The sequence below is a fragment of the Symphalangus syndactylus genome, chromosome 16 (genome assembly GCF_028878055.3).
Source record: "Symphalangus syndactylus isolate Jambi chromosome 16, NHGRI_mSymSyn1-v2.1_pri, whole genome shotgun sequence".
Lineage (NCBI taxonomy): Eukaryota > Metazoa > Chordata > Mammalia > Primates > Hylobatidae > Symphalangus > Symphalangus syndactylus.
Genome location: NC_072438.2, coordinates 15187466 through 15214120, shown reverse-complemented (window position 1 = coordinate 15214120; position 26655 = coordinate 15187466). Strand labels below are relative to the sequence as shown.

The window sequence follows — 26655 nt, the reverse complement described above, 5'->3', positions numbered from 1 at the left end:
TGACAGGCAAAGTGAATCATGTATACACCCGACGACAGGAGCACCATTTTGCGAGTGAGGAATAAGGCTCAAGAAAAAAAGAACCAGGCCGGGCGTGGTGGCTCACACCTGCAATCCCAACAGTTTGGGAGGCTGAAGTGGGAGGATCGCTTGAGCCCAGGAGTTGGAGACCAGCCTGGGCAATACAGTGAGATCCCATGTCGATAAAAAACATAAAAAATTAGCTGGGCATGGTGGTGCGTGCCTGTAGTCCCAGCTACTCCCAAGGCTGAGGCAGGAGGATCTCCTAAGCTCAGGAGGTCCAGGCTGCAGTGAGCTGAGATTGCACTACTGCATGCCAGCCTGGATGACGAACAAGACTCTGCCCCCATCCCCCAAAAAAAGAAAAGAAAAGAAAAGAAGAAACGAACCATAGCAACATTATGCCTAAAAGCCAAAAGGTGGAAGCAACTGAAGTGTCCATTGACGGATGAATGTATAAACAAAATGTGGTCTATCCTACAATGGAATATTATTCAGCTTTGAAAAGGAAAGAAAGTCTGACACATGTTCCAACATGGATGATCTCTGAGGACCTTACACCAGGTGAAACAAGCCAGTCACAAAAGGACAAAGACTGCATGATTCCACTTATATGAAGTCCTTAGAAGAGTCAAATTCAGAGAAACAGAAAGTAGAACGGTGGTTGCCAGGGATGGCGGGGGGAGGGGAATGTGGGGGTGAATGTTTAACAGGAATAGAGTTTCAGTTTTGCAAGATGAAAGTCCTGGAGATGGACGGTGGTGGTGGTTGCACAACGATGTTAATGTCCTTGACACTGAACTGTACACTTAGAAATGGTTGAGATGGTAAATTTTGTATTATGTGTATTTCACCACAATTAACAATTTAAAAGAAATGAACCAGCTTGGCTGGGCACAGTGGCACACGCCTGTAATCCCAGCACTTTGGGAGGCCGAGGTGGGGGGATTACTTGAGGTCAGGAGTTCAAGACCAGCCTGTCCAATATGGTGAAACCCCATCTCTACTAAAAATACAAAAATTAGCCAGGTGTGGTGGCACATGCCTGTAATCTGAGCTACTTGGGAGGCTGAGGCAGGAGAATGGCTTGAATCTGGGAAGCGGAGGTTGCAGTGAGCCGGGATCCGACTCTATCTCAAAAAAAAAAAAAAAAAAGAAAGAAAGAAACAAATGAACTAATTGGCCCAGGTCCCTCTTCTGGGAGGTATGAAAAGCAGAATTTAGACCCAAGTTTGAGTGACTACCCGACATGAAAGCCCCTTGCCTTCTATCGATTGATGGGTAAAATTTAGCAGAAGTGGGTGGCTTCAGGAAAGAAAATGCTTTACCAAGGGAAGACAAGAGGAGACAGAAAGAGATGAGAGATCAGTAGGCATGAAGCCAGGAGAATGGGTGCCAGGCTGCTTCCGCTGTGTGACTTTGGCACACCACTCACCCTCTCTGGGCTTTGGGTCTCCACTCTTATATAAAGGTTAGGTTGGGAGGGCATCAAGGGCCTTTCAGCTCTAAGGTCTAGGGTGGGGTGAGATGGGATGCCCAGGCACGTTGTGAGAGCTCCACTAGGCATAAGTACTCACCCCATCCCAGGATCCTTGGAGAGCCCACAGTTGGAGGGTAGCGATAAGTTACAGACAAACAACAATTGGCAAATGTTGGCTGAGCACCTACCACGCACCAAGCTCTGTCCTAGGTTGGGCTCCTGCTCTGAGGCTGACATCCTGTTGGGGAGTAAAGGCAATACAGAAGTAAGCAAACAGAAATAGACCACATGGAGGAACAAAGATGAGTAATGGGGTGCAGGTGCTCAGGGGTGGGGCTGCAAGAGTTCCTGGTGGAGGAGAAGGCTGCACTCTGGTTGGTGGCCCCCAGAAGGCACCCTGGAAGAGGTGGCATCTGGGCCAGGCTTTGAGCCTGGTTCCCCAAGTCTTTACTGAGCACAGGTGCTAGAGATAGAGAATTCATGGGCCCATCACTGTGGGGAAGACAGACACGGCAGCAAACACATCACAGCACAGCCCAGGACTCGCCACCACAGGAGTCTGCCTAAGCTATGGGACAGGAGAGATGGGGACAGTGGAGCATCTCATGGGAGATTTTCCTGTGGAAAAGGACACATGAGCAGGGCTTTGAAGGATGAATACATTTCTCAGAGCTGGGAAGTGTGTCCCAGGCTTGGGGAACAGCTGGTGTGAAGGCACGAGGGTGTGCAACAGAGGCTCGGTGCGACTGTGGGCTTTGGGGTCGGCTGACAGGTTTGTATGCAGGTGGCTCTGGATAAAGCAATTAGCTTCTCTGAAATCCAGTTTCCTAATTTTCTCAATGAAGGAGAGTAATAATGCCACCTGGTGAGGGGTGTTATTTTTTGCGAGTACTTTTGAGTATTAAGTGGTGTAGGGACTCTTGTTCCTCCCCAGTTCTGCACTGCTGGATCACATGGCATCAAGGGAACAGAGATGGGGAGTGAAGTGAACTGGTTCCATTGTATTCTGGGTATGTATTGGCTGCCCACTGGTCTTATAGAGAATCCCCATCTGGGACCTCAGTACTCCACAGGGAGCCCACCAGTTCCGAAACTCTAACCGTTTCAGCCCAATCCATCTACAGTACCCCATCCTGAATGTCATATTTTGGGGACCTTCCGTTTCTGAATTGGTGGCCAAGGATGAGTGAAATTCCTACCCAAGGCTAGGGACCTTGAGGGGGCTGCTGTGTTACAGAGATCCCAAACCCTGGTGGTGGCGAAGCTGCCTCTCATCAGGAGAGGTGGGGTAGGTAGACATTCCTGCCACCAAGGTCTCCCAGTCTGAGCTGGAGGAGCCTCAGGGATCTGCCACCCAGTCCAACTTTTCCGTGTGGGAAATGGAGGCTCTGAGAAGCAAATTGCCTGTCTTTGACCTGGTGCTTGCTCTAGGCAGGCTCCATGCCAGGAGCTTTCCCTGAGGGGTCTTCTCCCAGTCACTCCTTCCTGGAAGATGCCAGCTTCCTGCCATTGCCCTCAGACTATGAAATAATTACGGCATGTCAACATAAATATAATATCCATTTTAATAGCTATCATTTATATCCGTTTCCCCTATAAACACTGTAGCATCATCGGCTGTTACTAGCAATCCTGTGTTTTAGGAATGACCCAAATAGGGCTGTAAATCTTCAGCACTGTCTGATCTTTATTTATGCATTCAATATACATGAATTTTAAGCGCCTGCTGTGTGTGAGGCCCTGTTCTAGGAGCTGAGGAGGCAGCAGCGAACAAAGTAGACAGAGCCCTGCCTGTCTTCCCGGAACTTACAGTTAGAAGGGGAGCAAAGCCATAGGTAAATACATATATGACGCAGCACGTGTTGATTAGTGCTAAGAAGAAAAAAATCAGGTGGGCATGGTGGTGCATGCCAGCAATTCCAGCACCTTGGGAGGCCAAAGTGAGAGGACTGCTTGAGGCCAGGAGTTCAACACCAGCCTGGGCAACAGAGGGAGGCCACACCCCCAGTGCCTCTGACCCCCCACCGTCTTCTCTAAAAAAATTTTTTTTAAATTAGCTGGGTGTGGTGGCACACTTATAGTCCCAGCTACTCTGGACGCTGAGGCAGGAAGATTACTCAAACCCAGAACTACAAGGCTTCAGTGAGCCATGATTGTACCACTGCACTCCAACCTGGGCGACACAGACCCTGTCAAAGAAAAAGAGAGAGAGAGAGCATAAGAAAAAAAGAAAGAAGGAAGCAAGGAAGGAGGGAGGGAGGGAGGGAGGAAGGAAGGAAGGAAGGAAGGAAGGGAGTCAGGTGACACAGAGGGGTGGGTGTTGTGCTATTTTATTACGACAGAAGATGTTTAAGTATAGTGGGTTGAATGTTGGTCACCAAAACATACGTCCATATATTGATTAAATTTGACAAAATCATTCCCGGCTGGGTGCAGTGGCTCACACCTATAAATAAATAATCATTTCCAATTCCTTCACATGCTAATTGTCCAGATGCAGGGTACTTCTGGGCAATGCAGAAGAAGCCTCGTGAACGGTTTGTGTGGTTATAATGATGACAGTAAGTCGGAAGCCAGGAGGGAGGTCGGGTCAGGGTCTGGCCTTCGGGCTCTGTGGAGGGAAGCCTTCTTTGCCTGGGTGAATCCCAACAGGGACAGGGATTCACCAAACATAAGAAGGGGCTTCATATACTGGCAGACGGATCAAAAAATGAGTGTTCACTGCTGGAGGGTGCTCCCATTGTGTGCATTTTAGAGAGATGCGAGCCAGCTCGGAGAGAGGAAGTAACTTGTTCACGGTTTCACTGTGCCACATGGCTGCACTGGACTCAAACCCAGGTCTGTTTGAGCTCAGTCTGACTGCAAGGTCATCTCTGAAACAAAGTCACCAGGTCGGTGCACTAGGACTCTAGCTCAGGCAGCCAGGGAGAGGGTGATGCTCTAAACAGCGCGATGAAGGAAGGGGCCCCTGTGTGGAAAGGCAGTGAGTCAGCCAGGAACATGCTGGGGGCTGGGGAAGGTCCCACCAGCAAGGCGGACAAGCCCAGGAGGCGGTTCTGGGCCTTGGAGAAAGGCCGGGGTAGGGGAGAGATATTAGGTGTCTTTCCATTTTCATGTTACTTAACAGCTACTGGAGTGCAGGAGACTGCCCTAGTGGTATGCAGAGTGATAAGAAAAGAGGGATAGGAAAGGAGGGAATGGGAGGGACAGAAGAAGAGGGGGACCCGGAGATGGGCAGTCAGAGCTAAGTAGTGGGGGCTTTAAGGAGGGATGGTCATGGGTGCTGGTATTTATTGAGTGTTTGCTGTGTGCCAGGTACCCTCTGTGTGGATTCACTTACCCCTTCGCCACAACCCTCTGAGGCAGATACTGTTATTATTATGCCCACTTTACAGATGAGGAAACTGAGAGGATAAGTAATTTACCCACATCAGTGAGCTAATCAGCCAGTGTGCTTAATCACCGTGCTCCCCTACTTCTGGTGACATTGCTGATGACATTGTTGATTTTCGATGGATTGGGTGGAGGGATAGAAGTGAGGAACAAATTTGGAAGCAGGAGACAACCACACCTCTGATCTGGTTTGGCCCTGCAGGGATAGGCAAGCGGAACAGGGCATTATCCTTCTGTCATTTCCTGCACTAGGAAGCCGAAACCCTCAGAAGGTCAGGGGCTTGCTCGAGGTCACACCATGAGGCTATGCCAGAGGCTAGAACTCTCTCTTTAGGCCTGGAATGATGTTACTACCCCTAAGAGGAATGGAGAGCCACTGAGAGGAGAGGCTGTCAGGATGCGGGTGCAGGCCTGGGGTGGTTAAGAGAGAAGGCCACGATGTGGGCCACCTTGACTGACAGCATCTGAACTGAGATGCCCAGTTAGCATCCCAAGTGAGGGTCTTGGTCCCATGGGGAGGCAATGGGGAGATTATCTGGTCATGGTTTTATCTTGGCCTCCTTCATCTAAAGGTCGTCTCATGATGGATTTTAATGATACTGTGTGGCCCAGTAGCAAGCACAGGACTAAAATGAAATCCTGGTGCTGCCTTTTAGTAGCAGTGTGGCCTGTGCAAGCCATCTAAAGTCTCCAGAGAAGCCTTGGCTTCTGTGGCTGCAAAATGGGGATCATCTCTTCCCTGCCTGGTATTGTGGGAGTTAAGGACAATGTGAGCAAAGCACTTGGCACACATCTGGGGGTCAGTAAACAGGAGCTGGCAATGTTCGTGTCAGGTGACAGGTGAGGGTTTGTACATCTTTTATCAAAGTGTAGCTTCATTGAAATTTTGTTTCTAAATCTCTCTCTCACACACACAGGCACAGAAAAAAGGACATTTTTGAAATCTTCCTGCCCAAGTCCCTTGTTGTGCAGATGGGGAAACTGAGGCCCAGAGAGGGAGATTATGTGCCCAAGATCACAGAGTCGAAGAGGCCTGGCCCCTGCCTGCCATCAGTCCGTGTGCCGCACGACGTCACAAAGCATCCCGGACCCAGCCTCATCCCTGCTGTTCACTAAGCATACACATTACACAATCACTGCCCCAGATGGCAGCTGCTAGAATCCTCGCTAGCATCGAACATCCAAGTCAGAGGGCACTCAGAGTCGTCAGCTTCCTCCAGCATTGCCTCACCCAGCTGTAGGGGTTAAAAAGCCATGGCAGGTGCTCCTGAGACTAGAGAAATGAAATGAATGATCTCAGACATACACAGGAGACAATGGTTTCTTCTTAGAAAATGCTGAAGGGGGAGTCTACCGCCTCCACACCAACCCTGCCTTAACGCAGGAGTCCTCTGGCCTCATTTGCATTCCCTAGGGATCTTAGCCCACAAGAGGGAGAAAGCTACTGTTCTCCTGAGTTTAAGTCAGCTGATCTCTACCCGGGAACCTTAAGGAAGGTCGTAGGCAGCGTGGCACACTACAGGGGGTAAGGGGCTCATGCAGAAGAGCCCTGTTCCTGATTCCTCAAGGGAAGGTGGGACTGTTTTCTCCCTGATGTCCACTCTGACTACATCACAGATGAGAGTTCAGTCCTGCGCCTACAAACTGGCAGGCCCCATGCTGGGCTCTGGGCATACGAAAATAAGCACCACAGGCAAGATGCCTGCTCTTGTGAGACACAGGTCTTGAGTGAGGAGGCTGAGATGAATGACGAAACAAACATACAAACGAGATAATCTCAGATACTGATAAGAGCTGTGAATAAAGAAACAAAATAGAGCAGTGGCATCATGACTGGGAAGGTTGGCTACTCCAAACTGGGCATCTAGATGTCTCTGGGCAGGTGACATTGTAGCTAGGCCTTTAACAAGAAGGAACCAGCCACGCGGAGGTCTGGGAGGGAGTTCCTCACAGAAATCAGCAGATGCAAGGGCCCTAAGGTTGGAGTCAGCTGAGACTCCTGGGATTTTTTTCAAAATAATTTGGAGGACAGGAGGCTATTTTGTTAAGAAAACAAAGTAAACAAGACCCTTTCTTTCCCTAATCTGTCATTTTTCCCCACCAGCTCCAAATCCTATTAATACAAGATAATTCCTACTTAAAAACCTCTTCTTCCAAGAAGTCTTCAGGTTCTACTAGTTCATGGGAGAACTACTATAAAAACTGGTCTGTGGCAAAGTAATAAAAAAGGTCAAACTGTGTGTGTGTGTGCGCGTGTGTCACTATACAGGTGCCAACTGTGTTTCCTTTCTTCAGAGACTGAGATATACTGTTATTACTTTTCAAAAAATTTTGCTGTTAATACTCTTTTGTAAAATATGATGTAGGTGACAGATATGTCACCAATGTAGCAAATATCAAAGCTGACCATCCTTTGCAAATCCCCCATACTTCGGTCTGTGAAATCCTGGAGCCTGGGGGCACCTGTGAACTAGGCTCTGAAGCTCTGCTACTCTCCCCTCCTTTACTCCCGAGTGGCCCTGGATTTCCCATACCCTTTCCATTCTCTTCACTGTTTTTAGAGTTTAAGTTCCAGGAGCACAGGGACTGTGCGTTCCTGGCACTGAGCCAGGTCCACAACAAGCACTCAGAAGATACTGACTGAATGAACGCGTGATTTATGATGACATACATTCACCTAAGAGAATGCTCAGAGAATACAATTAGGAGCAAACCGGTTAAGGGAGACAGTAGTGTAAAGGAAACGAAACCCCATATGTCAGAGGCAGGAGCCTGGGTTCACATTCTGTCTCCTGCAAGAGGTGGCCCTGTCCACTCGGTAGCAGCCAGGCTTGGGTGAAATCACTTTCTTTGAGCCTCAGCTTCCTCATCAGTTAAATGGGGATGACAAAGCTTTGTCCCACGACTTTTGTAAAGAACAAAAACATATGTCTCCAGAAAAACACTCTGTAGATAGTATGTAAGTGACAGTTCCTCGGTTTGTCCTTCCATGGACGCATGGAGCATCTAGCCAACTCAGCAGATGACCTCTTTCCAGTGTTTCAGCATCTGCTCCTCCCACAAGCCCGTGAGCTGGTGCAGGCAATTCTCCTACAGGTTCTGAACAGAAGAGCATGGTGCCTGGCACCTAGTGGGTGCTCCATAAATGAACAAATGACCCCAGGTAAGTCACTCCTCCCATTGGACCTCTTTCCTCTAAGTAATCTCCCTTCCTTTTCCAGGTCCATGATACTTATTTGTTTTTTTAGAACAGGCCTAGGAGTCACATTTAGGGAAGGTAGGTGGGTGTGAAGACACTTTGATTAAAAGGTTAATGCACATTTTTGGTTTCCACTTTCGAATCTTCCAGAATTTACTTTTGCCTAGTTAATAAAAAAAAGAGCCATGTCACATTTCTTTAGCTTGTCTTCTGGGTTCCTTAACAACAACAACAAAAAATTAAAGTCTTTATTTTAAACCGCCTACTCCAGCCATCCCAGGACGCGGCAAAGAGGGGGCGCGGACAGGTGGCGCGCGAGCCCGGGAAGGCGGGGGCTGCACCGGGCCGCGGGCGGGGCCGTGCACGCCGAGCCCCACTTCCCCAGCGCGGGCCGGGGGCGGAGCGCGGCGGCGGAGTTCGGGGGCTTCTGCCGAGGGCAGTCCCACGTGCCCCTCAGCGGGAGGCGTCTCCTCTCCGACACCCAGCACACTGGTGGGCTCCCGCTTCCTGCCTGCCCTCTGTACTGCTTGCCCTCTCACCTCCCAACGGCTTCCGCCGCCCCGGCCAGGCTGCACGGCGCGTCCCGGGCCCTAGACCCCCACCCGCCAGGCACCAGCCCCGGCCTGTCCCCGCCGCGCCCTCAGCCCGCGGCCCACCGCCCGCGCGCGCCCGCAGCCCAGCCGGAGGGAGGGGCAGGGGCGGGGCCCGGCCGGCGCTGATGTAATCCCGGCACCCGGGCGGAAGGATATGGAGCGCGCCCCTGGTTGGCGGGGCGCTGAGGCCAGTTGCCGGGTAACGGAGCGGAGCGGCTCCCGGCGCGCCGTCTCCCGCCCTCCGCGGAGTGGCGCTGGGGCCGCCGCCGCCGCTTTACGTAAGGCGCAGGCCAGGGCCGCCCGGCGCTCGGCAGCCGCCCGCAGCCCCTCGGAGCCAGAGGAGAGGCGCCCCCGCCGGCCGCCGCGCCGCCCGGCAGCCTCGGCAGGTACCGCGGGCAGGCGGCGGGGAGGGAGGGAGCGGAGCAGCCCCTCGGCCGGGTGGGCGCGAGCCGGGGAGGCCGGACGCTCGCCGCCGTGGGGCTCCGGGGCCAGCCCGAGGGAGGCCGGGCCGCAGCCGAAGGCTTCGGGGCCAGCCCAAGGGAGACCGGGCCGCCGCCGGGGACTCTGGGGCCAGCCTAAGGGAGGCCGAACCGCCGTCGAGGGCTTCGGGGCCAGCCTGAGGGAGACCGGGCCGCCTCCGGGGCCTCCGGGGCCAGCCTAAGGGAGGTCGGGCCGACGCTGATGGTTCCGGGGCCAGCCTAAGGGAGACCGGGCCGCTGCTGATGGCTCCGGGGTCAGCCGAGGGAGGCCTGCCCGGCCCCGACCCTGGTGGTGCCCGGGCGTGCGGGTGAGCTGTGGGCCCTGGGACCCCCGTCCCGACCCCAGGACGCCGGGACACCGGCTTGCGGCTCGTGCGTCCGGGTGGGCAGCGGAGGATGAGTCCGCACAATGGGTTGCCGTTGGCTGCCTCCTGCCTGGGGCAGGTGTTGCCGCGCCGGGGTGGCTCTTTTGGGGGAGACGAGGCGGGGGTGCTTAGACTTGTTAGGACGTGGAGCCCCGAAAGTGGGCGCGGGAGGAAGGCTTCGGCCGGTGGGAGGCGCCCGGCGTCCCCGGCAGCGGGGTCAGGCCGGCAGGCTGGGCCGCTCGCTCGCGTCCTCTCCGTTCCCCTCCCCTCCAGCATTGTCCTTTTGGGGCCCCGGGAAGGGAAAACCGCGGGGCGGGGGAGGAGGGCCGCAGGCGGGCGGGGCCGGGAGGCCGGCTGAGCGACTGGCGCGCCGGCCTATGGCGCGGGGCGCGGCGCGGGGGGCGGGCCTGGCGGGCGGGGTCGGTGCGGCGCAAGGTTTGGCGAAGGTTACAGCTGGAGCTAGGAGTGACAGGCCCACAGTCATCCGTGCGCCGCCCGGCAGACCCTGGCGCGAGGGCGCCCCGAGTTGCTGCGGGGCCTGATCCGGCTCCTTTCCAACAATACGCGTCTCCAGCCGTCATTTCTAGAGCTCTCTGCTTCTTCCCGCTAGAGAAACCAGTGTGTGTCGTGTTGGAATGCTTCGCGTTGCCCTAGAATTCAGCTTGCGTCTTGTGGTGCGCAGTTGACAGGACCTGCCGAACTCTTGGTACAGACCCCTAAATCATGGCAGAACTGTCTTGATTTCTTTTTTGCCACCTTTGTGTTTTTATCCTCTATAGGCAAGCTATAAAGACTTAACCTAGTTAAAAACAGGAGGGAGATTGAGCGGAGAGGAGGCATGCGAGATTCTTTGGAAAAAATTATATAAATGTAGTTCTTGCTAATAATTACCTGAGTTGGATACTTTGACTTATTGCTCAAGTTCCTAAGAAGGGATTTTACATTTCTGGGTCTTGTTTTAAAAACTGTTAGAAAGCTCATGAGGGGGTAGGGACAAGCAGTTTTGATAACAGGCAATGCTGTGGATAAAACTGTACGGTGAAATGCCCAAGCTAGATTCTTCCTGTGCAAAATAAGACCCGTTCCAGAACACTTTGACCATTTCATGGACTTAGAATTTAAAGGCGGTGAGGGCAGGGGAGAGGAGGAGCGGAATCTGTCACTCTGCATCCTCAAGGTCAAATATTCTTCCATCAGTTATTTTGGATTGAACCATTCCTAAATAGGTCTCAGAATCTCTATGTCGCTTCCTTATGACAGAACCTATTTCCGAGGTTGTGCCTTTGCATACCTATAGAAGCTCCTTTCACTTAATACATGTTATAACTCAGATTCAGTTGCTGTACTTGCTAAATAATGCATTTTTAATCATTCAAAAAGTAGTTTACAGCTTCCTTGGGTATAATGGTTTTTATGTAAGCCCGTTACACCAGTGAAATGCCAGTTTTTAAACATTGAAGGGAAGGGAGAATATTATTTATTTCCATAGGAAGTAGAATTCAAAGTGCAGGTGCTTTTTTGTTTGCTTTGGAGAAAAAGTATAGGTCTTTAACATGACGTTAACAGAAGTCAAATCTAAGGATAATTAGCTTGTTATACAAGTTGCAAACATTTAAGAAGATTAGATGAATTTTTTTTTTTTTTTTTTTTTTTTTTTGAGACGGAGTCTCGCTCTGTCGCCCAGGCTGGAGTTCGCGATCTCGGCTTGCTGCAACCTCCGCCTCCCGGGTACAAGCGAGTCTCCTGCCTCAGCCTCCCGAGTAGCTGGGACTGCAGGTGCATGCCACCACGCCCGGCTAATTTTTTGCATTTTTAGTAGATACGGGGCTTCACCGTGTTAGCCAGGAGGGTCTTTGTCTCCTGACCTCGTGATCCGCCTGCCTCAGCCTCCCAAAGTGCTGGGATTACAGGCGTGAGCCACCGCGCCTGGCCGATTAGATGAATTTTTAACACTTACAGTGGTAATATAGGGTAATGTAGCTAGCCTACTCTGTGCTTTGTTGTACGGTAGCACTCTTCAAAAGAAATTAGATTGTTCTTGTTCTTTATTTTTCATTGTGTGGAAAAGTACAGAGCCTGGGCTTTGTCCTTGTTTTTGTAGCATTTGACTTGGCAGTTAATGGCTTGTGAGCTAGTTTCCTCATCTGTAAAATGGGAAGATTGATGACACCTGTTTCACAGAATAGTTGGGATGATCACTTGAGGGAAGACGTGAAATTTCGTCAAGACTCAAACCCTTTAAAAATACTCGCCTAGTGTAAGTGTTAAAACCTCAGATTGCTTGCTTTGCTTAAAGCTTTTAACTTTGTCTTCAGGCTCCTCCCCACCCCTTCCTATCCATACTTTGCCTGGCTGCCAGAGTCATCTTTCCTGAGCTCAGATCTTGTCAGCCTCTGGCTCAGTAGGCTTCTAAGACTGCCTGTGGTTTGGAGCTTAGAATTCAGAGATACCAGCATCACAATGCAGGCCCATTGCAGTCTGGCCCCCAGTCATCTCTGTACTTTATCTTCTCCTCTTTGTCCCCTTTCCACACTGTCCAGCTAAACAAGACTGCTCTTGGTTCTCTGAACATGCCAAGCTATTTCAGACCTTCTTTGCTTATATTCTTTTCTCTTATTGGAATGTCCTGTCTCACTCCCACTCCCTCCAGTTCTTAAAAGTTCGTATCAAATATTCTGTTCTCTCTGGAGTCCTTTGGAAGTCCTATTACAATGAATTATTCCTTTCCTCAATCATAGTTCTCTATTTTTCCTTCATTATTGTCTATATCATGTTGTATTATAAATTGGTCATGGTAAACTCTGGCTGTGGTGTCTGTCTCATCATTTTGCCCCCAACACCTTGCTCAGGCGTTTAAACATAAGTGCTTAATGTTAAACATAAGCGTTTAAATGTTTGCTAGATAAAGTCAAAGTCTGTAATCAACCTTAAAGAGTATGTTAATATTATAAAGTATATTTATTTTTATTTTTTCTGACCCTGGCTTAAGTCTCCAAATAAAGTTTGTTTGTTTTTGAGACAGGATCTTGCTCTGTCACCCAGGCTTGGAGTGCGGTGGTGTGATCACGGCTCACTGTAGCCTCAACCTCCCAGGCTCAAGTGATCCTCCCACCTCAGCTTCCTGAGTAGCTGGGACCACGGGTATGCACCACCATGCTCAGCTAATTAAAGCAATTTGTTTTTTTGTAGAAACAGGGGTCTCCCTGTGTTGCCCAGGCTGATCTCGAACTCCTGGGCTCAAGCAATCCTCCCACCTCAACCTCCCAAAGTGCTGGGATTACAAGCATGAGCCACCGCACAAGACCCAGATGAAGTATTTTTAATAAACATCGGTGCCAACAACAACATTAGAAATGTAGTTTCACTATATTGAATATAGTTACTATTTAGAATATTTCTTTATAGTTATTTTTGACCTTTCACATAATCACATAGTAAGTGGTATTTCATACAAAGTAAAAACTGTATCTAAACTTTCCCATCTGTATCTAAACTTGTAGGGTCTAATGAAATAGATGCAGCACCTGCATTGCTGACTGTAGATCACCAACCCGTTTTTTGGGTAGAGGGAACCAGAGCACAAGGTTAGAAATATTCCTTATATTGGCCGGGCGCGGTGGCTCACGCCTGTAATTCCAGCACTTTGGGAGGCTGAGGTGGGCAGATCACGAGGTCAAGAGATCGAGACCATCCTGGCCAACATGGTGAAACCCCGTCTCTACTAAAAATACAAAAATTAGCTGGGCGTGGTGGAGCACACCTATAGTCCCAGCTACTTGGGAGACTGAGGTAGGAGAATCTCTTGAACCCGGGAGGTGAAGGTTGCAATGAGCCGAGATCGCGCCACTGGACTCTAGCCTGGCGACAGAGCAAGACTCTCTCAAAAAAAAAAAAAAAAAAAAAATTCCTTATATTTGAAGTGTAATTTAATTCCCAAGAGATTACATGCTTTTTCTTTAAAAGTTTTCTTTTTTGGAAATTTATTATATGCATCAAAAGCAATTGCGTTTGAGGGGGCTTCTTAAAAGAATATTAGAACTGGATTTGAAAGACTCAGGTTTGCTTCTTGGCCATGGACAAGTTTGTTAAATCTCTCTTGGAAGTCAGTCAGTCTTTATTTGGGAACTGAAAACAGTTATTCCTGTTGCTTTGTAGTACATTTAAGGAGGCTATGCTTTGTGTACTGCACATCCTTACACAGATATAAGGTAAGAAGATGTATTGCTTTATAGCGTTTTTGTCCTGCTTGTTACCCAGCCTGGAAGCCTTTAGAGACTTCCTTTCTTGACCAGATTTTTACCAGGTTTGCCTCCACCAGTCTTTTCCGTCAGTCTTTTTCTTTACTCTTTCATGTTTCCTCTGCCCCTACCCTCCCTGAAGCTCTTACTCCTTATGAAGATAGTTACTGTAGTCCTCCAACTGGCCTCTCTTTTTTCTGGTCTCTCCTCCTCTGTTCTGTTGCCAGAATTATTTAATATGCAAATCAAATCATGTCATGCCCCCTTTCCCAAGTATACACTACAAGTTCTCAACATTTCCCCCTATTCCATCACACCTGAGGGATATGACAGTTTTGTTGGTAAGGTTATGGGCTTTCTCCTCCGAAGATTTTTACCTTGGAAGTGCTACTACCCTCTTTCCCTGGTTGAGAATTAATGTTAAAGAGTTAGGAAATCACTGTGAGATCTTTGCTATCTAGCCTCATTCTTACTTTTAGCTTAATCTTTTATTGGATCTCTTCTTTTTCGTTTTTGTGTTTTTGAGACAGGGTCTTGCTCTGTCACTCATGCTGGAGTGCAGTGGTGCCATCTTGGCTCACTGTAACTTCCACTTCCCTTCCTCCTCCCGCCTTGGCCTCCTGAGTAGCTGGGACTACAGGCACGTAACGCCTGGCTAATATTTTCTAGAGATGGGGTTTTGTTCTGTTGCCTAGACTGGCTTCAAACTCCTGGGCTCAAGCAATCTGCCCGCCTTGGCCTCCCAAAGTACTGAGATTACAAGCATGAGCCACCATGCCCAGCCTGCATCTCTTCTTGTCACCTTATATTTCAACACAAGACCTCTGGCCACTTCCGTTACTGGCAGACTACTCTGAAATATCCTTTCCACCTTTCTCTCTCTTTCTGAGTCTTGGAGTCTTGGCTTAAATGCTGCTACTTCTATTTCTGGAACCTGATTTTCAGAATTAACTCATTATTTTTCTCCCACACAGTGCTAGCCTGATACCTCTACTTATCTATTTTTTCCTTAAGACTTTTTAGTTTATATACATGAAGGTCTTTCCTGGATTATAAACTCCTTGAGAGACATAGAGGAAAATCTTAATCATTGCTGATTTCCTCTAGTGTGCAATATAGTCTTTTACGTGGTACTCATTTGGTAAATGTTTGACTGAATTAACTCAAAATTTACAGTCTCTGATTTCAGGAGGAGGAGGATAGAGTTGGAATAACTTTGTATGAGAACTTTGTGAATCCACGTGACACACTCAGAACAGGGTCCAGCATATAGTAAGTGCTCACTAAGTCACAGCTTTTAGCTATTAATTTGAATAGGTGGAGAGAACACTAGTGGTTGGATACATTGGTTAATTGTATATGCTAGCTTATTATGACAGTGTTCACATATTTATTTCTGGTGTGTGTGTAAAGAAAAAAAATCTCATTTTCTTTCTTTTTCTTTTTTATTTTGAGACGGAATCTCGCTCTGTCATCCAGGCTCGAGTGCAGTGGTGCGATCTCGGCTCACTGCAAGCTCCACCTCCTGGGTTCACGCCATTCTCCTGCCTCAGCCTCCTGAGTATCTGGGACTACAGGCGCCCGCCACCACACCCAGCTAATTTTTTGTATTTTTAGTAGAGACAGGGTTTCATCGTGTTAGCCAGGATGGTTTGGATCTCCTGACCTCGTGATCTAGCCGCTTTTGCCTCCCAAAGTGCTGGGATTACAGGCCTGAGCCACCACGCCCGGCCTTTTTTTTTTTTTTTTTTTTTTTTTATTTTTTGAGACTGAGTCTTGCTCTGTCGCCCAGGCTGGAGTATAGTGGTGTGATCTCGGCTTACTGCAACCTCTGCCTCGTGGGTTCAAGTGATTCTCCTGCCTCAGACTCCCCAGTAGCTGGGATTACAGGTGTGTGCCACCGTGCCCGGCTAATTTTTTATTTTTTAGTAGAGATGGGGTTTCACCATGTTGGCCAGGTTGGTCTTGAACTCCTGACCTCATGATCTTCCTGCCTTGGCCTCCCAAAGTGCTAGGATTACAGGTGTGAGCCACCGTGCCTGGCCAGTCATCTCATTTTCAACTTGTATGTTCTTTCATTAATTTTGTGAGTAAGTTGGAGAGGGCTTTTGCATAAACAGATTCATGACGGTGGTCCTAAATTATTCTGAAGACAGGCAAACCTGTCTGTAGATGAGCAGGTTTTTTGCATATGGCTTAAGAAAGTCTGGAAAATTGGCCAGGCATGCTGGCTCGCCTGTAATTCCAGCATTTTGGGAAAGCGAGGTAGGAGGATCACTTGAGCCCAGGAGTTTGAGATGTGCCTGGGCAACATGGTGAAACCCTGTTTCTACAAAAAAAATTTTAAAAATTAGCCAGGTGTGGTGGCACATGTCTGTAATCCCAGCTACTTAGGAGGCTGAGGCAGGAGGATCGCTTGAGCCCAGGAGATCGAGACTGCGGTGAGCCATGATTGCACCACTGGACTCCAGCCTGGGTGACTGAGCCGAGACCCTGTCTCAAGAGGAAAAAAAAGAGTGGAAGATAGAAATTGTCAAAGTTTACACTATACAGTGTTATTTTCAGGAAAGTGAATGTTTTCACTTTAATCTTACATCTTGTTAATATACATTAAGCAGTAGAAACCTCCTGTTTGGTATTTGGAATGACTGTTGAGATTCTGTTTCTGACATCTTCCCTAAGTGCTTACCTGTTGCCAGGCTTTCTCCATATCTGTCTTTTCCTCAGTGTTGCCCCTGGTTGAATAGGGAGAAGATAAGGAAAACCAGCCATAATTATTTCAGAATTCTTCGCCCAGTTTGGAGGTTTTTTCAAGCCCTTTCTTTTTTTATTTAATTTTTTTTTTTTTAATTAAAAAAGGCCTTTTTTTTTTTTTTTTTGAGACAGAGTCTCACTCTGTCACCCAGGCTGGAATGCAGGGGCACGGTCACAGCTCACTGCAGCCAGGACCTCCTGGGCTCAAGTGATCCTCCTGCCTCAGCTGGGACTACATGCTCATGCTACCACTCCTGGCTAATTTGTATTCTTTTTATGTAGAGACAGGGTTTTGCCATGTTGCCCAGGCTGATCTCAAACTCCTGGCCTCAAGCGATCCTCCCGCCTTGGCCTCTCAAAGTGCTGGGACTGTGGGTATGAGCCACCATGCCCAGGCAAGCCCTTTATTTTCTTAGATGTCTGATTAGTATGTTGCTCCTTGCTAGCATTTTCCCTGAATATTTTAATGGAGAGAAAGTTGAAATAGAGTAGACACGTTTTTAATTCTTTCTTTGGTTGTTTTCCCTGCCACTGCTTTCTTTGGTTACCATCATAGATAATTGAGTTCTGATTCTATTTTTGTTAATCTTTTGCCAGTACCATCTGAAGGAGTTTCTTGTTTTTTTATGTACTTTTTTTTGAGGCAGTCTTGCTCTGTCGCCCAGGCTGGAGTCCAGTGGTACAATCTTGGCTCACTGCAACCTCCACCTTCCAGGTTCAGGTGATTCTCCTGCCTCGGCCTCCTGAGTACCTGAGTACCTGGGACTACAGGTGTGTGCCACCACGCCCGGATAATCTTTTGTATTTTTAGTAGAGATGGGGTTTTGCCACGTTGCCCAGGCTGGTCTCAAACTCCTGAGCTCAGGCAGTCCGCCTGCCTTGGCCTCCCAAAGTGTTGGATTACAGGCATGAGCCACCGTGCCTGGCCTGTTTTTATATACTTTAAAGTTTAAATTAAACTTGTTGAAGTATGTATTTTGTATGATTTCCCAAAACATTGGAATATAAGTAGCTGTTATAAAGCCTTTGTTTTTTTTTTTTTTTTTGAGACAGGGTCTCATTCTGTCACCCAGGCTGGAGTGCAGTGGCACAATTATGGCTCACTGTAGGCTTGGCCACCTCCCAGGCTCGATTGATCCTCCTACCTCAGCTTCCTGAGTAACTGGGACTACAGTTGTGCACCACCACACCCAGCTACTTTTTAAATTTTTTGTAGAGATGGGGTTTTGCCACGTTACCCAGGCTGTTCTGGAACTCCTGAACTCAAGCGATGCTCCTGCCTCCACCTCCCAGAATGCTGGGATTACAGGCATAAACCACTATGCCTGGACTCAAGCCAACTTTTTAACATGAACAGTAAGTCTCTTTCTTCATCTCTCTTCCCATCCTGTATTCATCTTCCCTTGAAGACCACAGATAAATTTTAAAAAGTGGAATCATGATAAAGAGTGTTCTTGTGTCATTATTTAAACAAACACTAAACTTTGTATCTTGGAATGCTTTCCATATCAGACATACAGATTGATATGGGTTGGCTGTGTCCCCACCCAAATCTCATCTTGAATTCCCACATGTTGTGGGAGGGACCTGGTGGGAGGTGATTGAATCATGGGGGCAGGTCTTTCCCATGCTGTTCTCATGATAGTGAATAAGTCTCACGAGATCTGATGGTTTTAAAAAGGGGAGTTTCCCTGCATAAGCGCTCCTCTTTTGACTGTCACCATCCATGTAAGATGTGACTTTGCTCCTCCTTGCCTTCTGCCATGATTGTGAGGCCTCTGCAGCCATGTGGAACTGTAGGTCAATTAAACCTCTTTCCTTTCTAAATTACCCAGTCTTGGGTATGTCTTTATCAGCAGTGCGAAAACAGACTAATACACAGATCTACTTTAGGTACAGATTTGCTTTACCATGTTCTTTTTTTAATGTGCCTAGTATTACCTTGTGTGAAGGTGCCTGAATTTATTTAACTAGTTGATATGAAGAGTTTCCAGGTTTTTGTTATTTGTAACACAGTGCTACAGTAAACAATTTTGTACATATGTCTTAGTGAACTTTCGTGAGTAACTGCCTTACTCTCAGCAGCCTTAAAAAAATTGACCAACAAGTTTCTAACTACTCTGAATAATCATTTGTCATGTTAAAAATTTTCTTGGTGGCTATATTAGTTTTACTGCTTTCGTTAAGGCTGGATGTTTTGTTTTCCGAAGTAGTCCTGTGATATAATTTCCTACAATTAAGCACAGATTTTTTATATTGCACATAGAATATTAGGCTCATAAAGTTTATAAAGGCACAGGGTTGGCTTTATAAGAATGTAATTGCATCATACAGGGCCCTTGCTTGCTTCAGTGATCTGCTGTTGTTGTCTTGATAGTCTTAAGTTTTTTTTTTTTCTTTTTCTTTTTTTTTTTTTTTTTGAGACAGAGTCTCGCTCTGTCGCCCAGGCTGTAGTGCAATGGCGCCATCTCAGCTCACTGCAAACTCCGCCTCCCGGGTTCACGCCATGCTCCAGCCTCAGCCTCCCAAGTAGCTGGGACCACAGGTGCCCACCACCATGCCCGGCTAATTTTTTTTATTTTTAGTAGAGATAGGGTTTCACCGTGTTAGCCAGAATGGTCTCGATCTCCTGATCTCTTGATCCGCCTGCCTCGGCCTCCCAAAGTGCTGGGATTACAGGCGTGAGCCACCGTGCCCTGCTGTTCTTAGTTATTTTTGAACTCAGAACCCATATTATCGCTCCGCACTGGGTCCCACAAATTATGTAGCCAGTCCTATGAAGACTTTATAAAAACTCGTAGTAAGAACCCCTCATCCTCTTACCTCCTAATCCTGTTCCCTGTGAGTGACTACAGGTAATTAACATTAGGTAATTAACATTACCTAATGTTAACTAATTAATTACCATTAATTAACTAATTACCATTAGTTTATCCACTTGGGGACTTTTTAGAATGTGTATATAAACAACATGCATATTATGCTTGAGCCATTAAAAAAAACTATTTATTTGAAATCCACGTAGAGTCAGTGTGTATTTTCCCGAAAAACTCCATAATGGATCACGAATGCTACAACTTTCAGAAAATAGAGGCTCTAAAAAACTTAGCCTTAAGAAGTTGGTACTGAAGTGTAGTTTTAGATTTTGTATTGGTTTGTTTTTGAAAAAGTATGCTTAACTTGAAGCTTTAGCGAAACAGCCTAAGTTTCATTGTTAAGATAGCTATCTCTGAGATTTCAGCTTTAAAATGAAGTAAAACCTTAAGCTCATCATAGGTAAGTCAGGAATGAAAATCAAGTTTATTCATCAATCAGGTTCAGTTGGATAAGGGATTCACTAGGATTATTTGGTGCTTTCTTAAAAAGTGGCCAGAATTCTTGGTGAAGTAAAAGGGCTAAGGATTCTTAGAAGTAGCTACAGAAAATGGATAAGGAGAGAGTGAGCTAACACTGGTTAACAGTTCTAATCTGTTAGGGCATTGTGTTAGGGACCTTAGATAAACCATTTAATGTAAGCCTCCTAAGAACTCTGAGAGAGATGGGATGATTGTCATTTTACAAATGAGGAAGCTACAACTCAGAGAGATTCCAAAAAACTTCCCTGTGGTCACAGGTAATACATGGCAGAGCAGGAGCTCAGACTTCCGTCGTTCCAACTTAAAGTTCATGTTCTTTCCACTTTCCTACTCTACCTAGAGATCTATCCATTCACAAAGTATTTGTTGACTGCCTACAGTGGGCTAGGTACAGATGCCAGGATGGATTAGACATCCAGGAGGTTTATTGGGGGAATTAAGAGTAAGGCGAGAGGAAGCAGGAGTAGTCTGTAGGAAGAGCCTTTTGACTTCCACTCGGTCTGATTCCTGTGAAAGGAGAAAGGACAAGAAGAGTGGCTAGGAACAGCCTCAGGTCACTGTACAGTTCTGAGAAAGTCTTGACCAAGCTGATAGGGAATTCTCATGCTGAAGCTGTGCATCCTGCACTGGACAGAAAGGCCTGAGTCTGTTATCCCTTTCGGATTAAACCATTAGTTGGGGGCAGCCTGATGGAAGCATGGCTTGGTGTCAGTGCTGTTGTGGCTCTGAACATGTAGCAATTTGAGGCTGTCAGCTTGGTTTCCTGTAGCAGCTTCTCTTGAAGGGTGATCTGAGCAGGGCACCTTCATAGTGGCTCCACACGGTCCTGTCCTAGTGGGTGTAGGTAGAAAGACTGATAATTCAGGGCCGGGCGCGGTAGCTCACGTTTGTAATCCCAGCACTTTGGGAGGCCGAGGCGGGCGGATCACGAGGTCAGGAGATCGAGACCACGGTGAAACCCCGTCTCTACTAAAAATACAAAAAATTAGCCGGGCGTGGTGGTGGGCGCCTGTAGTCCCAGCTACTCAGAGAGGCTGAGGCAGGAGAATGGCGTGAACCCGGGAGGCGGAGCTTGCAGTGAGCCGAGATTGCGCCACTGCACTCCAGCCTGGGCGACAGAGCGAGACTCCGTCTCAAAAAAAAAAAAAAAAAGAAAGACTGATAATTCAAATAAGCAAGTAGATGCATATGTGAAGTGAAAATTAGTGCCAAGGGGAAAAACAGAGCAGAAGATGGGGTGTTGCATCGTATGTGGTGGACAGGGAAAGCCTCTGTTGACACTTGAGCAGAGACCTGAAGAGGAAGAAAGATACGGAGATACCTGAGGAGCAGAGCATTTCAAGGGGTAGGGGAGAGCAAGTGAAAGGCGCTGGTTCTGCATCCATGATGAAGGTACACCTAAGAGGGTTTGCTGATGGACCTCATGTGGGATGTGAGAGGAGGAGCCATCCTAGCGTAGGGTTGCCCTTGACTGACATGGGGAAGGTCATGGCAAGGGTAATGGTGGTGAGAATTCAGGGTTGTGTTGTTTGGCTTTAGACATGTAGACATGTTATAAGTTTGAGATGCCAGTTAGATATCTCCTTGTCTAGTAGCTTGGTAGCATTAGAATTCTGGAATTAAGGAGAAAGAAGCAGGGTAGAGGGAAAGGGTGGAGCAGACTCTGCATAGGTGGTATTTATAATCATGGGACTACAAGAGGTAAGCCAGACTTTGCAGTTAAATAAGGCAGCCACAAGCCACATGTGGCTTTTGTTTTGTTTTGTTTTGCTTTGTTTTGTTTTTGAGATGGAGTTTCACTCTGTCGCCCAGGCTGGAGTGCAGTGGCGCGATCTCGGCTCACTGCAAGCTCCGCCTCCCGGGTTCACACCATTCTCTCGCCTCAGCCTCCTGAGCAGCTGGGACTACAGGTGCCTGCCACCACGACCAGCTAATTTTTTTGTATTTTTTAGTAGAGACAGGATTTCATCGTGCTAGCCAGGATGGTCTTGATCTCCTGACCTCGTGATCTGCCCCCCTCAGCCTCCCAAAGTGCTGGGATTACAGGCGTGAGCCACCGTGCCTGGCCCACATGTGGCTTTTGAATGTTGCATGTGGCTAATCTGAATTGAGATGTGCTGTGTCAACTACGTACCAGATGCCAAAGACAGTGTGAAAAATTACAATGTAAAATATATCATTAATAATCTTTTACCTTCATTATATTTGGAGTGATATTATTTTGGATACATTGGGTTAAATCAAACATATTAAAGTTAATTTCACCTGTTTCTTTTTTAATATGGCTACTAGAAAATGTATTTATTTATTTTTTTGAGCTAGGACATCACTGTCACCTAGGCTGGAGTGTGGTGGTACATTCACAGCTTCTTGCAGCCTTGGTCTCCCGGGCTCAAGTAGTCCTCCCGCTTCAGCCTCCTGCGTAGCTGGGACTATAGGCATGTGCCGTTGCATCTAGCTAATTTACTTTTTTTGTAGAGACTGGGTCTCACTATGTTGCCCAGGCTGAGCTCAAACTCCTGGTCTCATGCAATCCACCTGTTTTGGCCTCCCCAAGTGCTGGGGTTACAGGAATGAACCACTGCACTTGGCCTAGAAAATTTCAATTACATATATGACTGGCATTATTTTGCTCTTGAAGGCACTGGTGGAGGAAGTGAATGGAAATAGAGAAGTCCAAGGACACAGCCTGGAAAGCTGGGAAGAGGAGGAGCAGCCAGCGGAGGAGCCAGCGAGGGTGTGGGCTGGGTGAGGAGAGGATGATGAGAGGTGTGGTTTGTGTGTAAGTGAGCTGCACTAAAATTTCATTAGAACTTGAGTAAAAGGAAAGTATCAGAAACTAGGTCTAATTAATATGTAATATGTGGAATTGGTTATTCGTAGAAGTGAACAAGTCCTGGAGATGGTCTGTAGGATCAGGATCCTTCCCTATATTGTTCTTTTTTTTTTTTTTGGAGACAGAGTCTTGCTCTGTCACCCAGGTTGGAGTGCAGTGGCACGATCTCAGCTCACTGCAGCCTCTGCCTCCTGGGTTCAAGTGATTCTTATGTCTCAGCCTCCCAAGTCACTGGGACTGCAGGCGTGTGCCACCACCCCTGGTTAATTTTTGTATTTTTAATAGAGACAGCAATTTGCCTTGTTGGCCAGGCTGGCCTCAAACTCCTGAACTCAGGTGATCTGCCTGCCTTGGCCTCCCAAAGTGCTGGGATTGCAGGCGTGAGCCACTGCACCCGACCATATTGTTCTTTTTTAAGTGAGTTTCATGCCACCTGTTTAAAGAAAGCTCTAACATAACCTATCTGAGCAATCATGATAGTAGAAAAGGAAGCACACGTTTATAAGATTTGACACAGTTAGTGTAAGAAGGTGACTCTTATGGCCCTTAAAACTTTGGTCACACGGTTTTCTTTCAGCTTGTAATCTTCACTTAGTAAAACTACCGTAAGAATATCTTACCTTCCTTTTGCTCTTTCTGAGCTCGTAGGGTGTCTTTGAGAATGTTCAAGTAGGCTCTTTGAGTGGCCTTAGCTACCGTGATGGGAGGGCTTTGTTTCCATTCTTGGTTTTCTGGTTTACATGTTGGTCACTTGGTTATGTTAGTCAGCATCCTTCGGCACTGCCTTCTGTCCTGATCATCTCATAGAGTTGAGGAACAGACTTTGGGACATTTACTGACAACAGTCAGTTGGAGAGCCTCATGCAGCACATCGGCTTCTTTTTAATATGCTGGTAGCTATAACAGTGTAGTATCAGGCAGATTTTGTTTTCTTTAGACATTGTACTTTTTTCCTCTGTATTTTATTATTTCATTTCCCAAAAACACACTTGCGCATTTAAGAGCAGTGTTTTAACAGTTTTTTCCGAAGCCATGAGATAGAAACTGTCATGGAAACTGAAGCTCCTCTAACTGGAACTTACTTAGGCCTTGCCAGGGTGGGCAAAAGAAGACGTTGAAAAGGATCAGGTAGCACCCTGCATTTTGCCATTGGCTAAAGTGGGGTCAGAGCTGGTTGCCATTTTCTGTCTTGAGGTTCAGGCCTGTCATCTTCTCAAAATGAGTCCGGACTGTTGGGACAGTGAACAGTAATGGCCAAACTAAAAACTTTAAGAAGGATATGATATGCTAAATGCAGGGAAAAAGGCTTTGCTTTAACCCTCAACAAATGTATAAAGAGGGCCGGGTGTGGTGGCTCACATCTGTAATCTCAGCACTTTGGGAGGCCAAGGCAGGAGGATTGCTTGAGCCCAGGAATTCGAGACCAGTCTGGGCAACATAGCAAGATCCCATCTCTTAAAAAAAAAACTTAGCTGGGTGTAGTAGTATATGCCCATAGTCCTGGGAGGCTGAGGTGGGAGGATTGCTTGAGCCCAGGAATTCCAGGCTACAGTGAGCCATGACTGCGCTACTGTGCTCCAGCTAGCCTGGGTGACAGAGCCAGACTGTGCCTCTCAAAAAAAAAAAAAAAAAAAGAAGGCTGGGCGTGGTAGCTCACGCCTGTAATCCCAGCACTTTGGGAGGCCGAGGCGGGCGGATCACAAGGTCAAGAGATTGAGACCACAGTGAAACCCCGTCTCTACTAAAAATACAAAAAATTAGCCGGGCACAGTGGCGGGCGCCTGTAGTCCCAGCTACTCGGGAAGCTGAGGCAGGAGAATGGCGTGAACCCGAGAGGTGGAGCTTGCAGTGAGCTGAGATCGCGCCACTGCACTCCAGCCTGGGTGACAGAGCAAGACTCCATCTCAAAAAAAAAAAAAAAAAGATAAATAAAAATGTTTGAAGGAAAGGCTACAAGTTAAACGAGGAGTGAATAGCATGATAGAAAGGGTACTAGCTTTGGAGATAGGGCACATACATGGTGGCCCTGGTGTTGACTCTCCACAGGACCCTAAATACCTGTCTAAATTTCTTAATCCATGAAATGGGAGATTTGGCTTAGCTCATGCTTTTTCATGTTGTGAAAGCAGTGTTTGATGCTGAGTAGGTGCTCAGATGTTGATTAAATGAACAAGGAATAAAATAATTATAGAGAGCCTAGGTACTTAAGGCATGAGCCAGGGGTCAAGGTGATGGGGAGATGGGTATTGGCCATCCCCTGCTCCTCACCTGTCCCACCTTAACTTGTGTAGCGTAGCATTGGCTGCTACTACTTTGAGACATATTTGAACAACACTGGGTTTAATAATCCCTTTCTAAGCTTAAATATGTCATGCTTCTGATGCTGACAACCAACCCTTTTCTTTCTTCTCAGTTACATGCTTTATTTTTGAGACAGGGTCTTGCTGTCGCACAGGCTGGAGTGCAGGGGCATGATCATCGCTCACTGCACCCTTGACCTCCAGGGCTCAAACGAGCCTCCCACCTCAACCTTCTGAGTCTCTTGGACTACAGGCATGTGACATTATGCCCAATTTAATTTTTTATTTTTTTTTGTAGAGATGGAGTCTCCCTGTGTTGTCCAGGCTGGTCTCAAACTCCTGGGCTCAAGCCATCCTCCTGCCTCAGCCTCCCAAAGTGCTGGGATTATAGGCGTGAGCCACCGTGCCCAGCTGCTGTGTACTATTTACTAAGATAAAAGTTGCACGAGAATAAATGCAGTTTTGTCAGGTGTAGGGGAGGAAGTCAGAGGTGCTGTGTTTGTTTCCTAGGGATGCTACAACGAAGTACCACAAACTTTGATGGATGGCTTATAACAACACAAGTGTATCTTCTTACAGTTCTGGAGGCCAGAAGTCCAAAATCCAAGTGTTGGCAGGGCTGGTTCCTTTTGGAGATTCTGAGAGAGAGCTTGGTCCATGCCCCACGCTTAGCGTCTGGTGGTTATTGGCAATACTTGGCATTTCTTGGCTTGCATTGGTACATTATTGCAGTCTCCGCATCTGTCTTCACGTGGAATTCTCCCTTGCATGTCTCTGTGCGAATTTCCCTCTTCTTACAAGGACATCAGATTATTGAATTAGAGTCTCTCATCCAATTTAGGTGGCTCATAATCTAGTATGACCTCATTTTAACTTGATTACATTTTCGCACACCCTATTTTCAAGTAAGGTAATGTTCACAGGTGATGGAGTAAGGACTTGAACATACCTTATTTGGGGGAAAACAGTTTAGTCCACAGCAGATGTTAAAGTTGGGGGTAAACAATTTCTTAAAAATTGTGACTCATTTCCTCAAATTCATCTCTTTTCATTAGAGCTAGGTCTGTCAGAGGAATTGGGATAAAACAAACAAAAAATTCATGTCTACTAGAAAGTATCGATTTGGCCTCAAGTCAAAATCGTGGATGGCATAGCCTAAGACTATATAACTATTAGAAAGACTCTTATAGAGACTAAGAATTCTGTTTTTTACACATTGGGTTTTTGCTTTGAGATTAGTTGGATTTTTTTGTGTTTTTTTTTTTTTGTTTGTTTGTTTGTTTTTTGAGTCAGAGCCTCACTCTGTTGCCAGGCTGGAGTGAAGTGGCATAATCTCGACTCACTGCAACCTCTCCCTCCCGGGTTCAAGCGATTCTCCTGCCTCAGCCTCCCAAGTAGCTTGGACTACAGGTGCCCGCCACCACGCCCAGCTAATTTTTGTATTTTTAGTGGAGACGGGGTTTCACCATGTTGGCCAGGATAGTCTCCATCTCCTGACCTCATGATCCCCCTGCCTCGGCCTCCCAAAGTGCTTGGATGACAGGTGTGAGCCACTCTGCCTGGCTGGCTTTTGTTTTGCATATGCTCTGTTTTCGTTTTCTTTTTCTTTTCTTTTCTTTTTTTTTTTTTTTTGAGATGGAG

At 47.3% G+C, this 26655-nt stretch overlaps 1 protein-coding gene across 5 annotated transcripts in view; it reads left to right on the top strand.

Moving 5' to 3' along the window:
- The first annotated feature begins 8875 nt into the window (after positions 1-8875).
- KIAA0232 (KIAA0232 ortholog) overlaps positions 8876-26655 on the top strand; it is a 99559-nt gene continuing 81779 nt past the window's right edge. For 4 of the 5 annotated variants that reach the window (XM_063619721.1, XM_055245460.2, XM_055245462.2 and 1 more), the window contains exon 1: positions 8876-9072. The gene's annotated coding sequence lies outside the window, so the exon portion shown is untranslated. Of the gene's footprint in view, positions 9073-17738; positions 17879-26655 lie in introns of those variants that run through there. The other variant, XM_055245459.1, reaches the window with a different exon arrangement.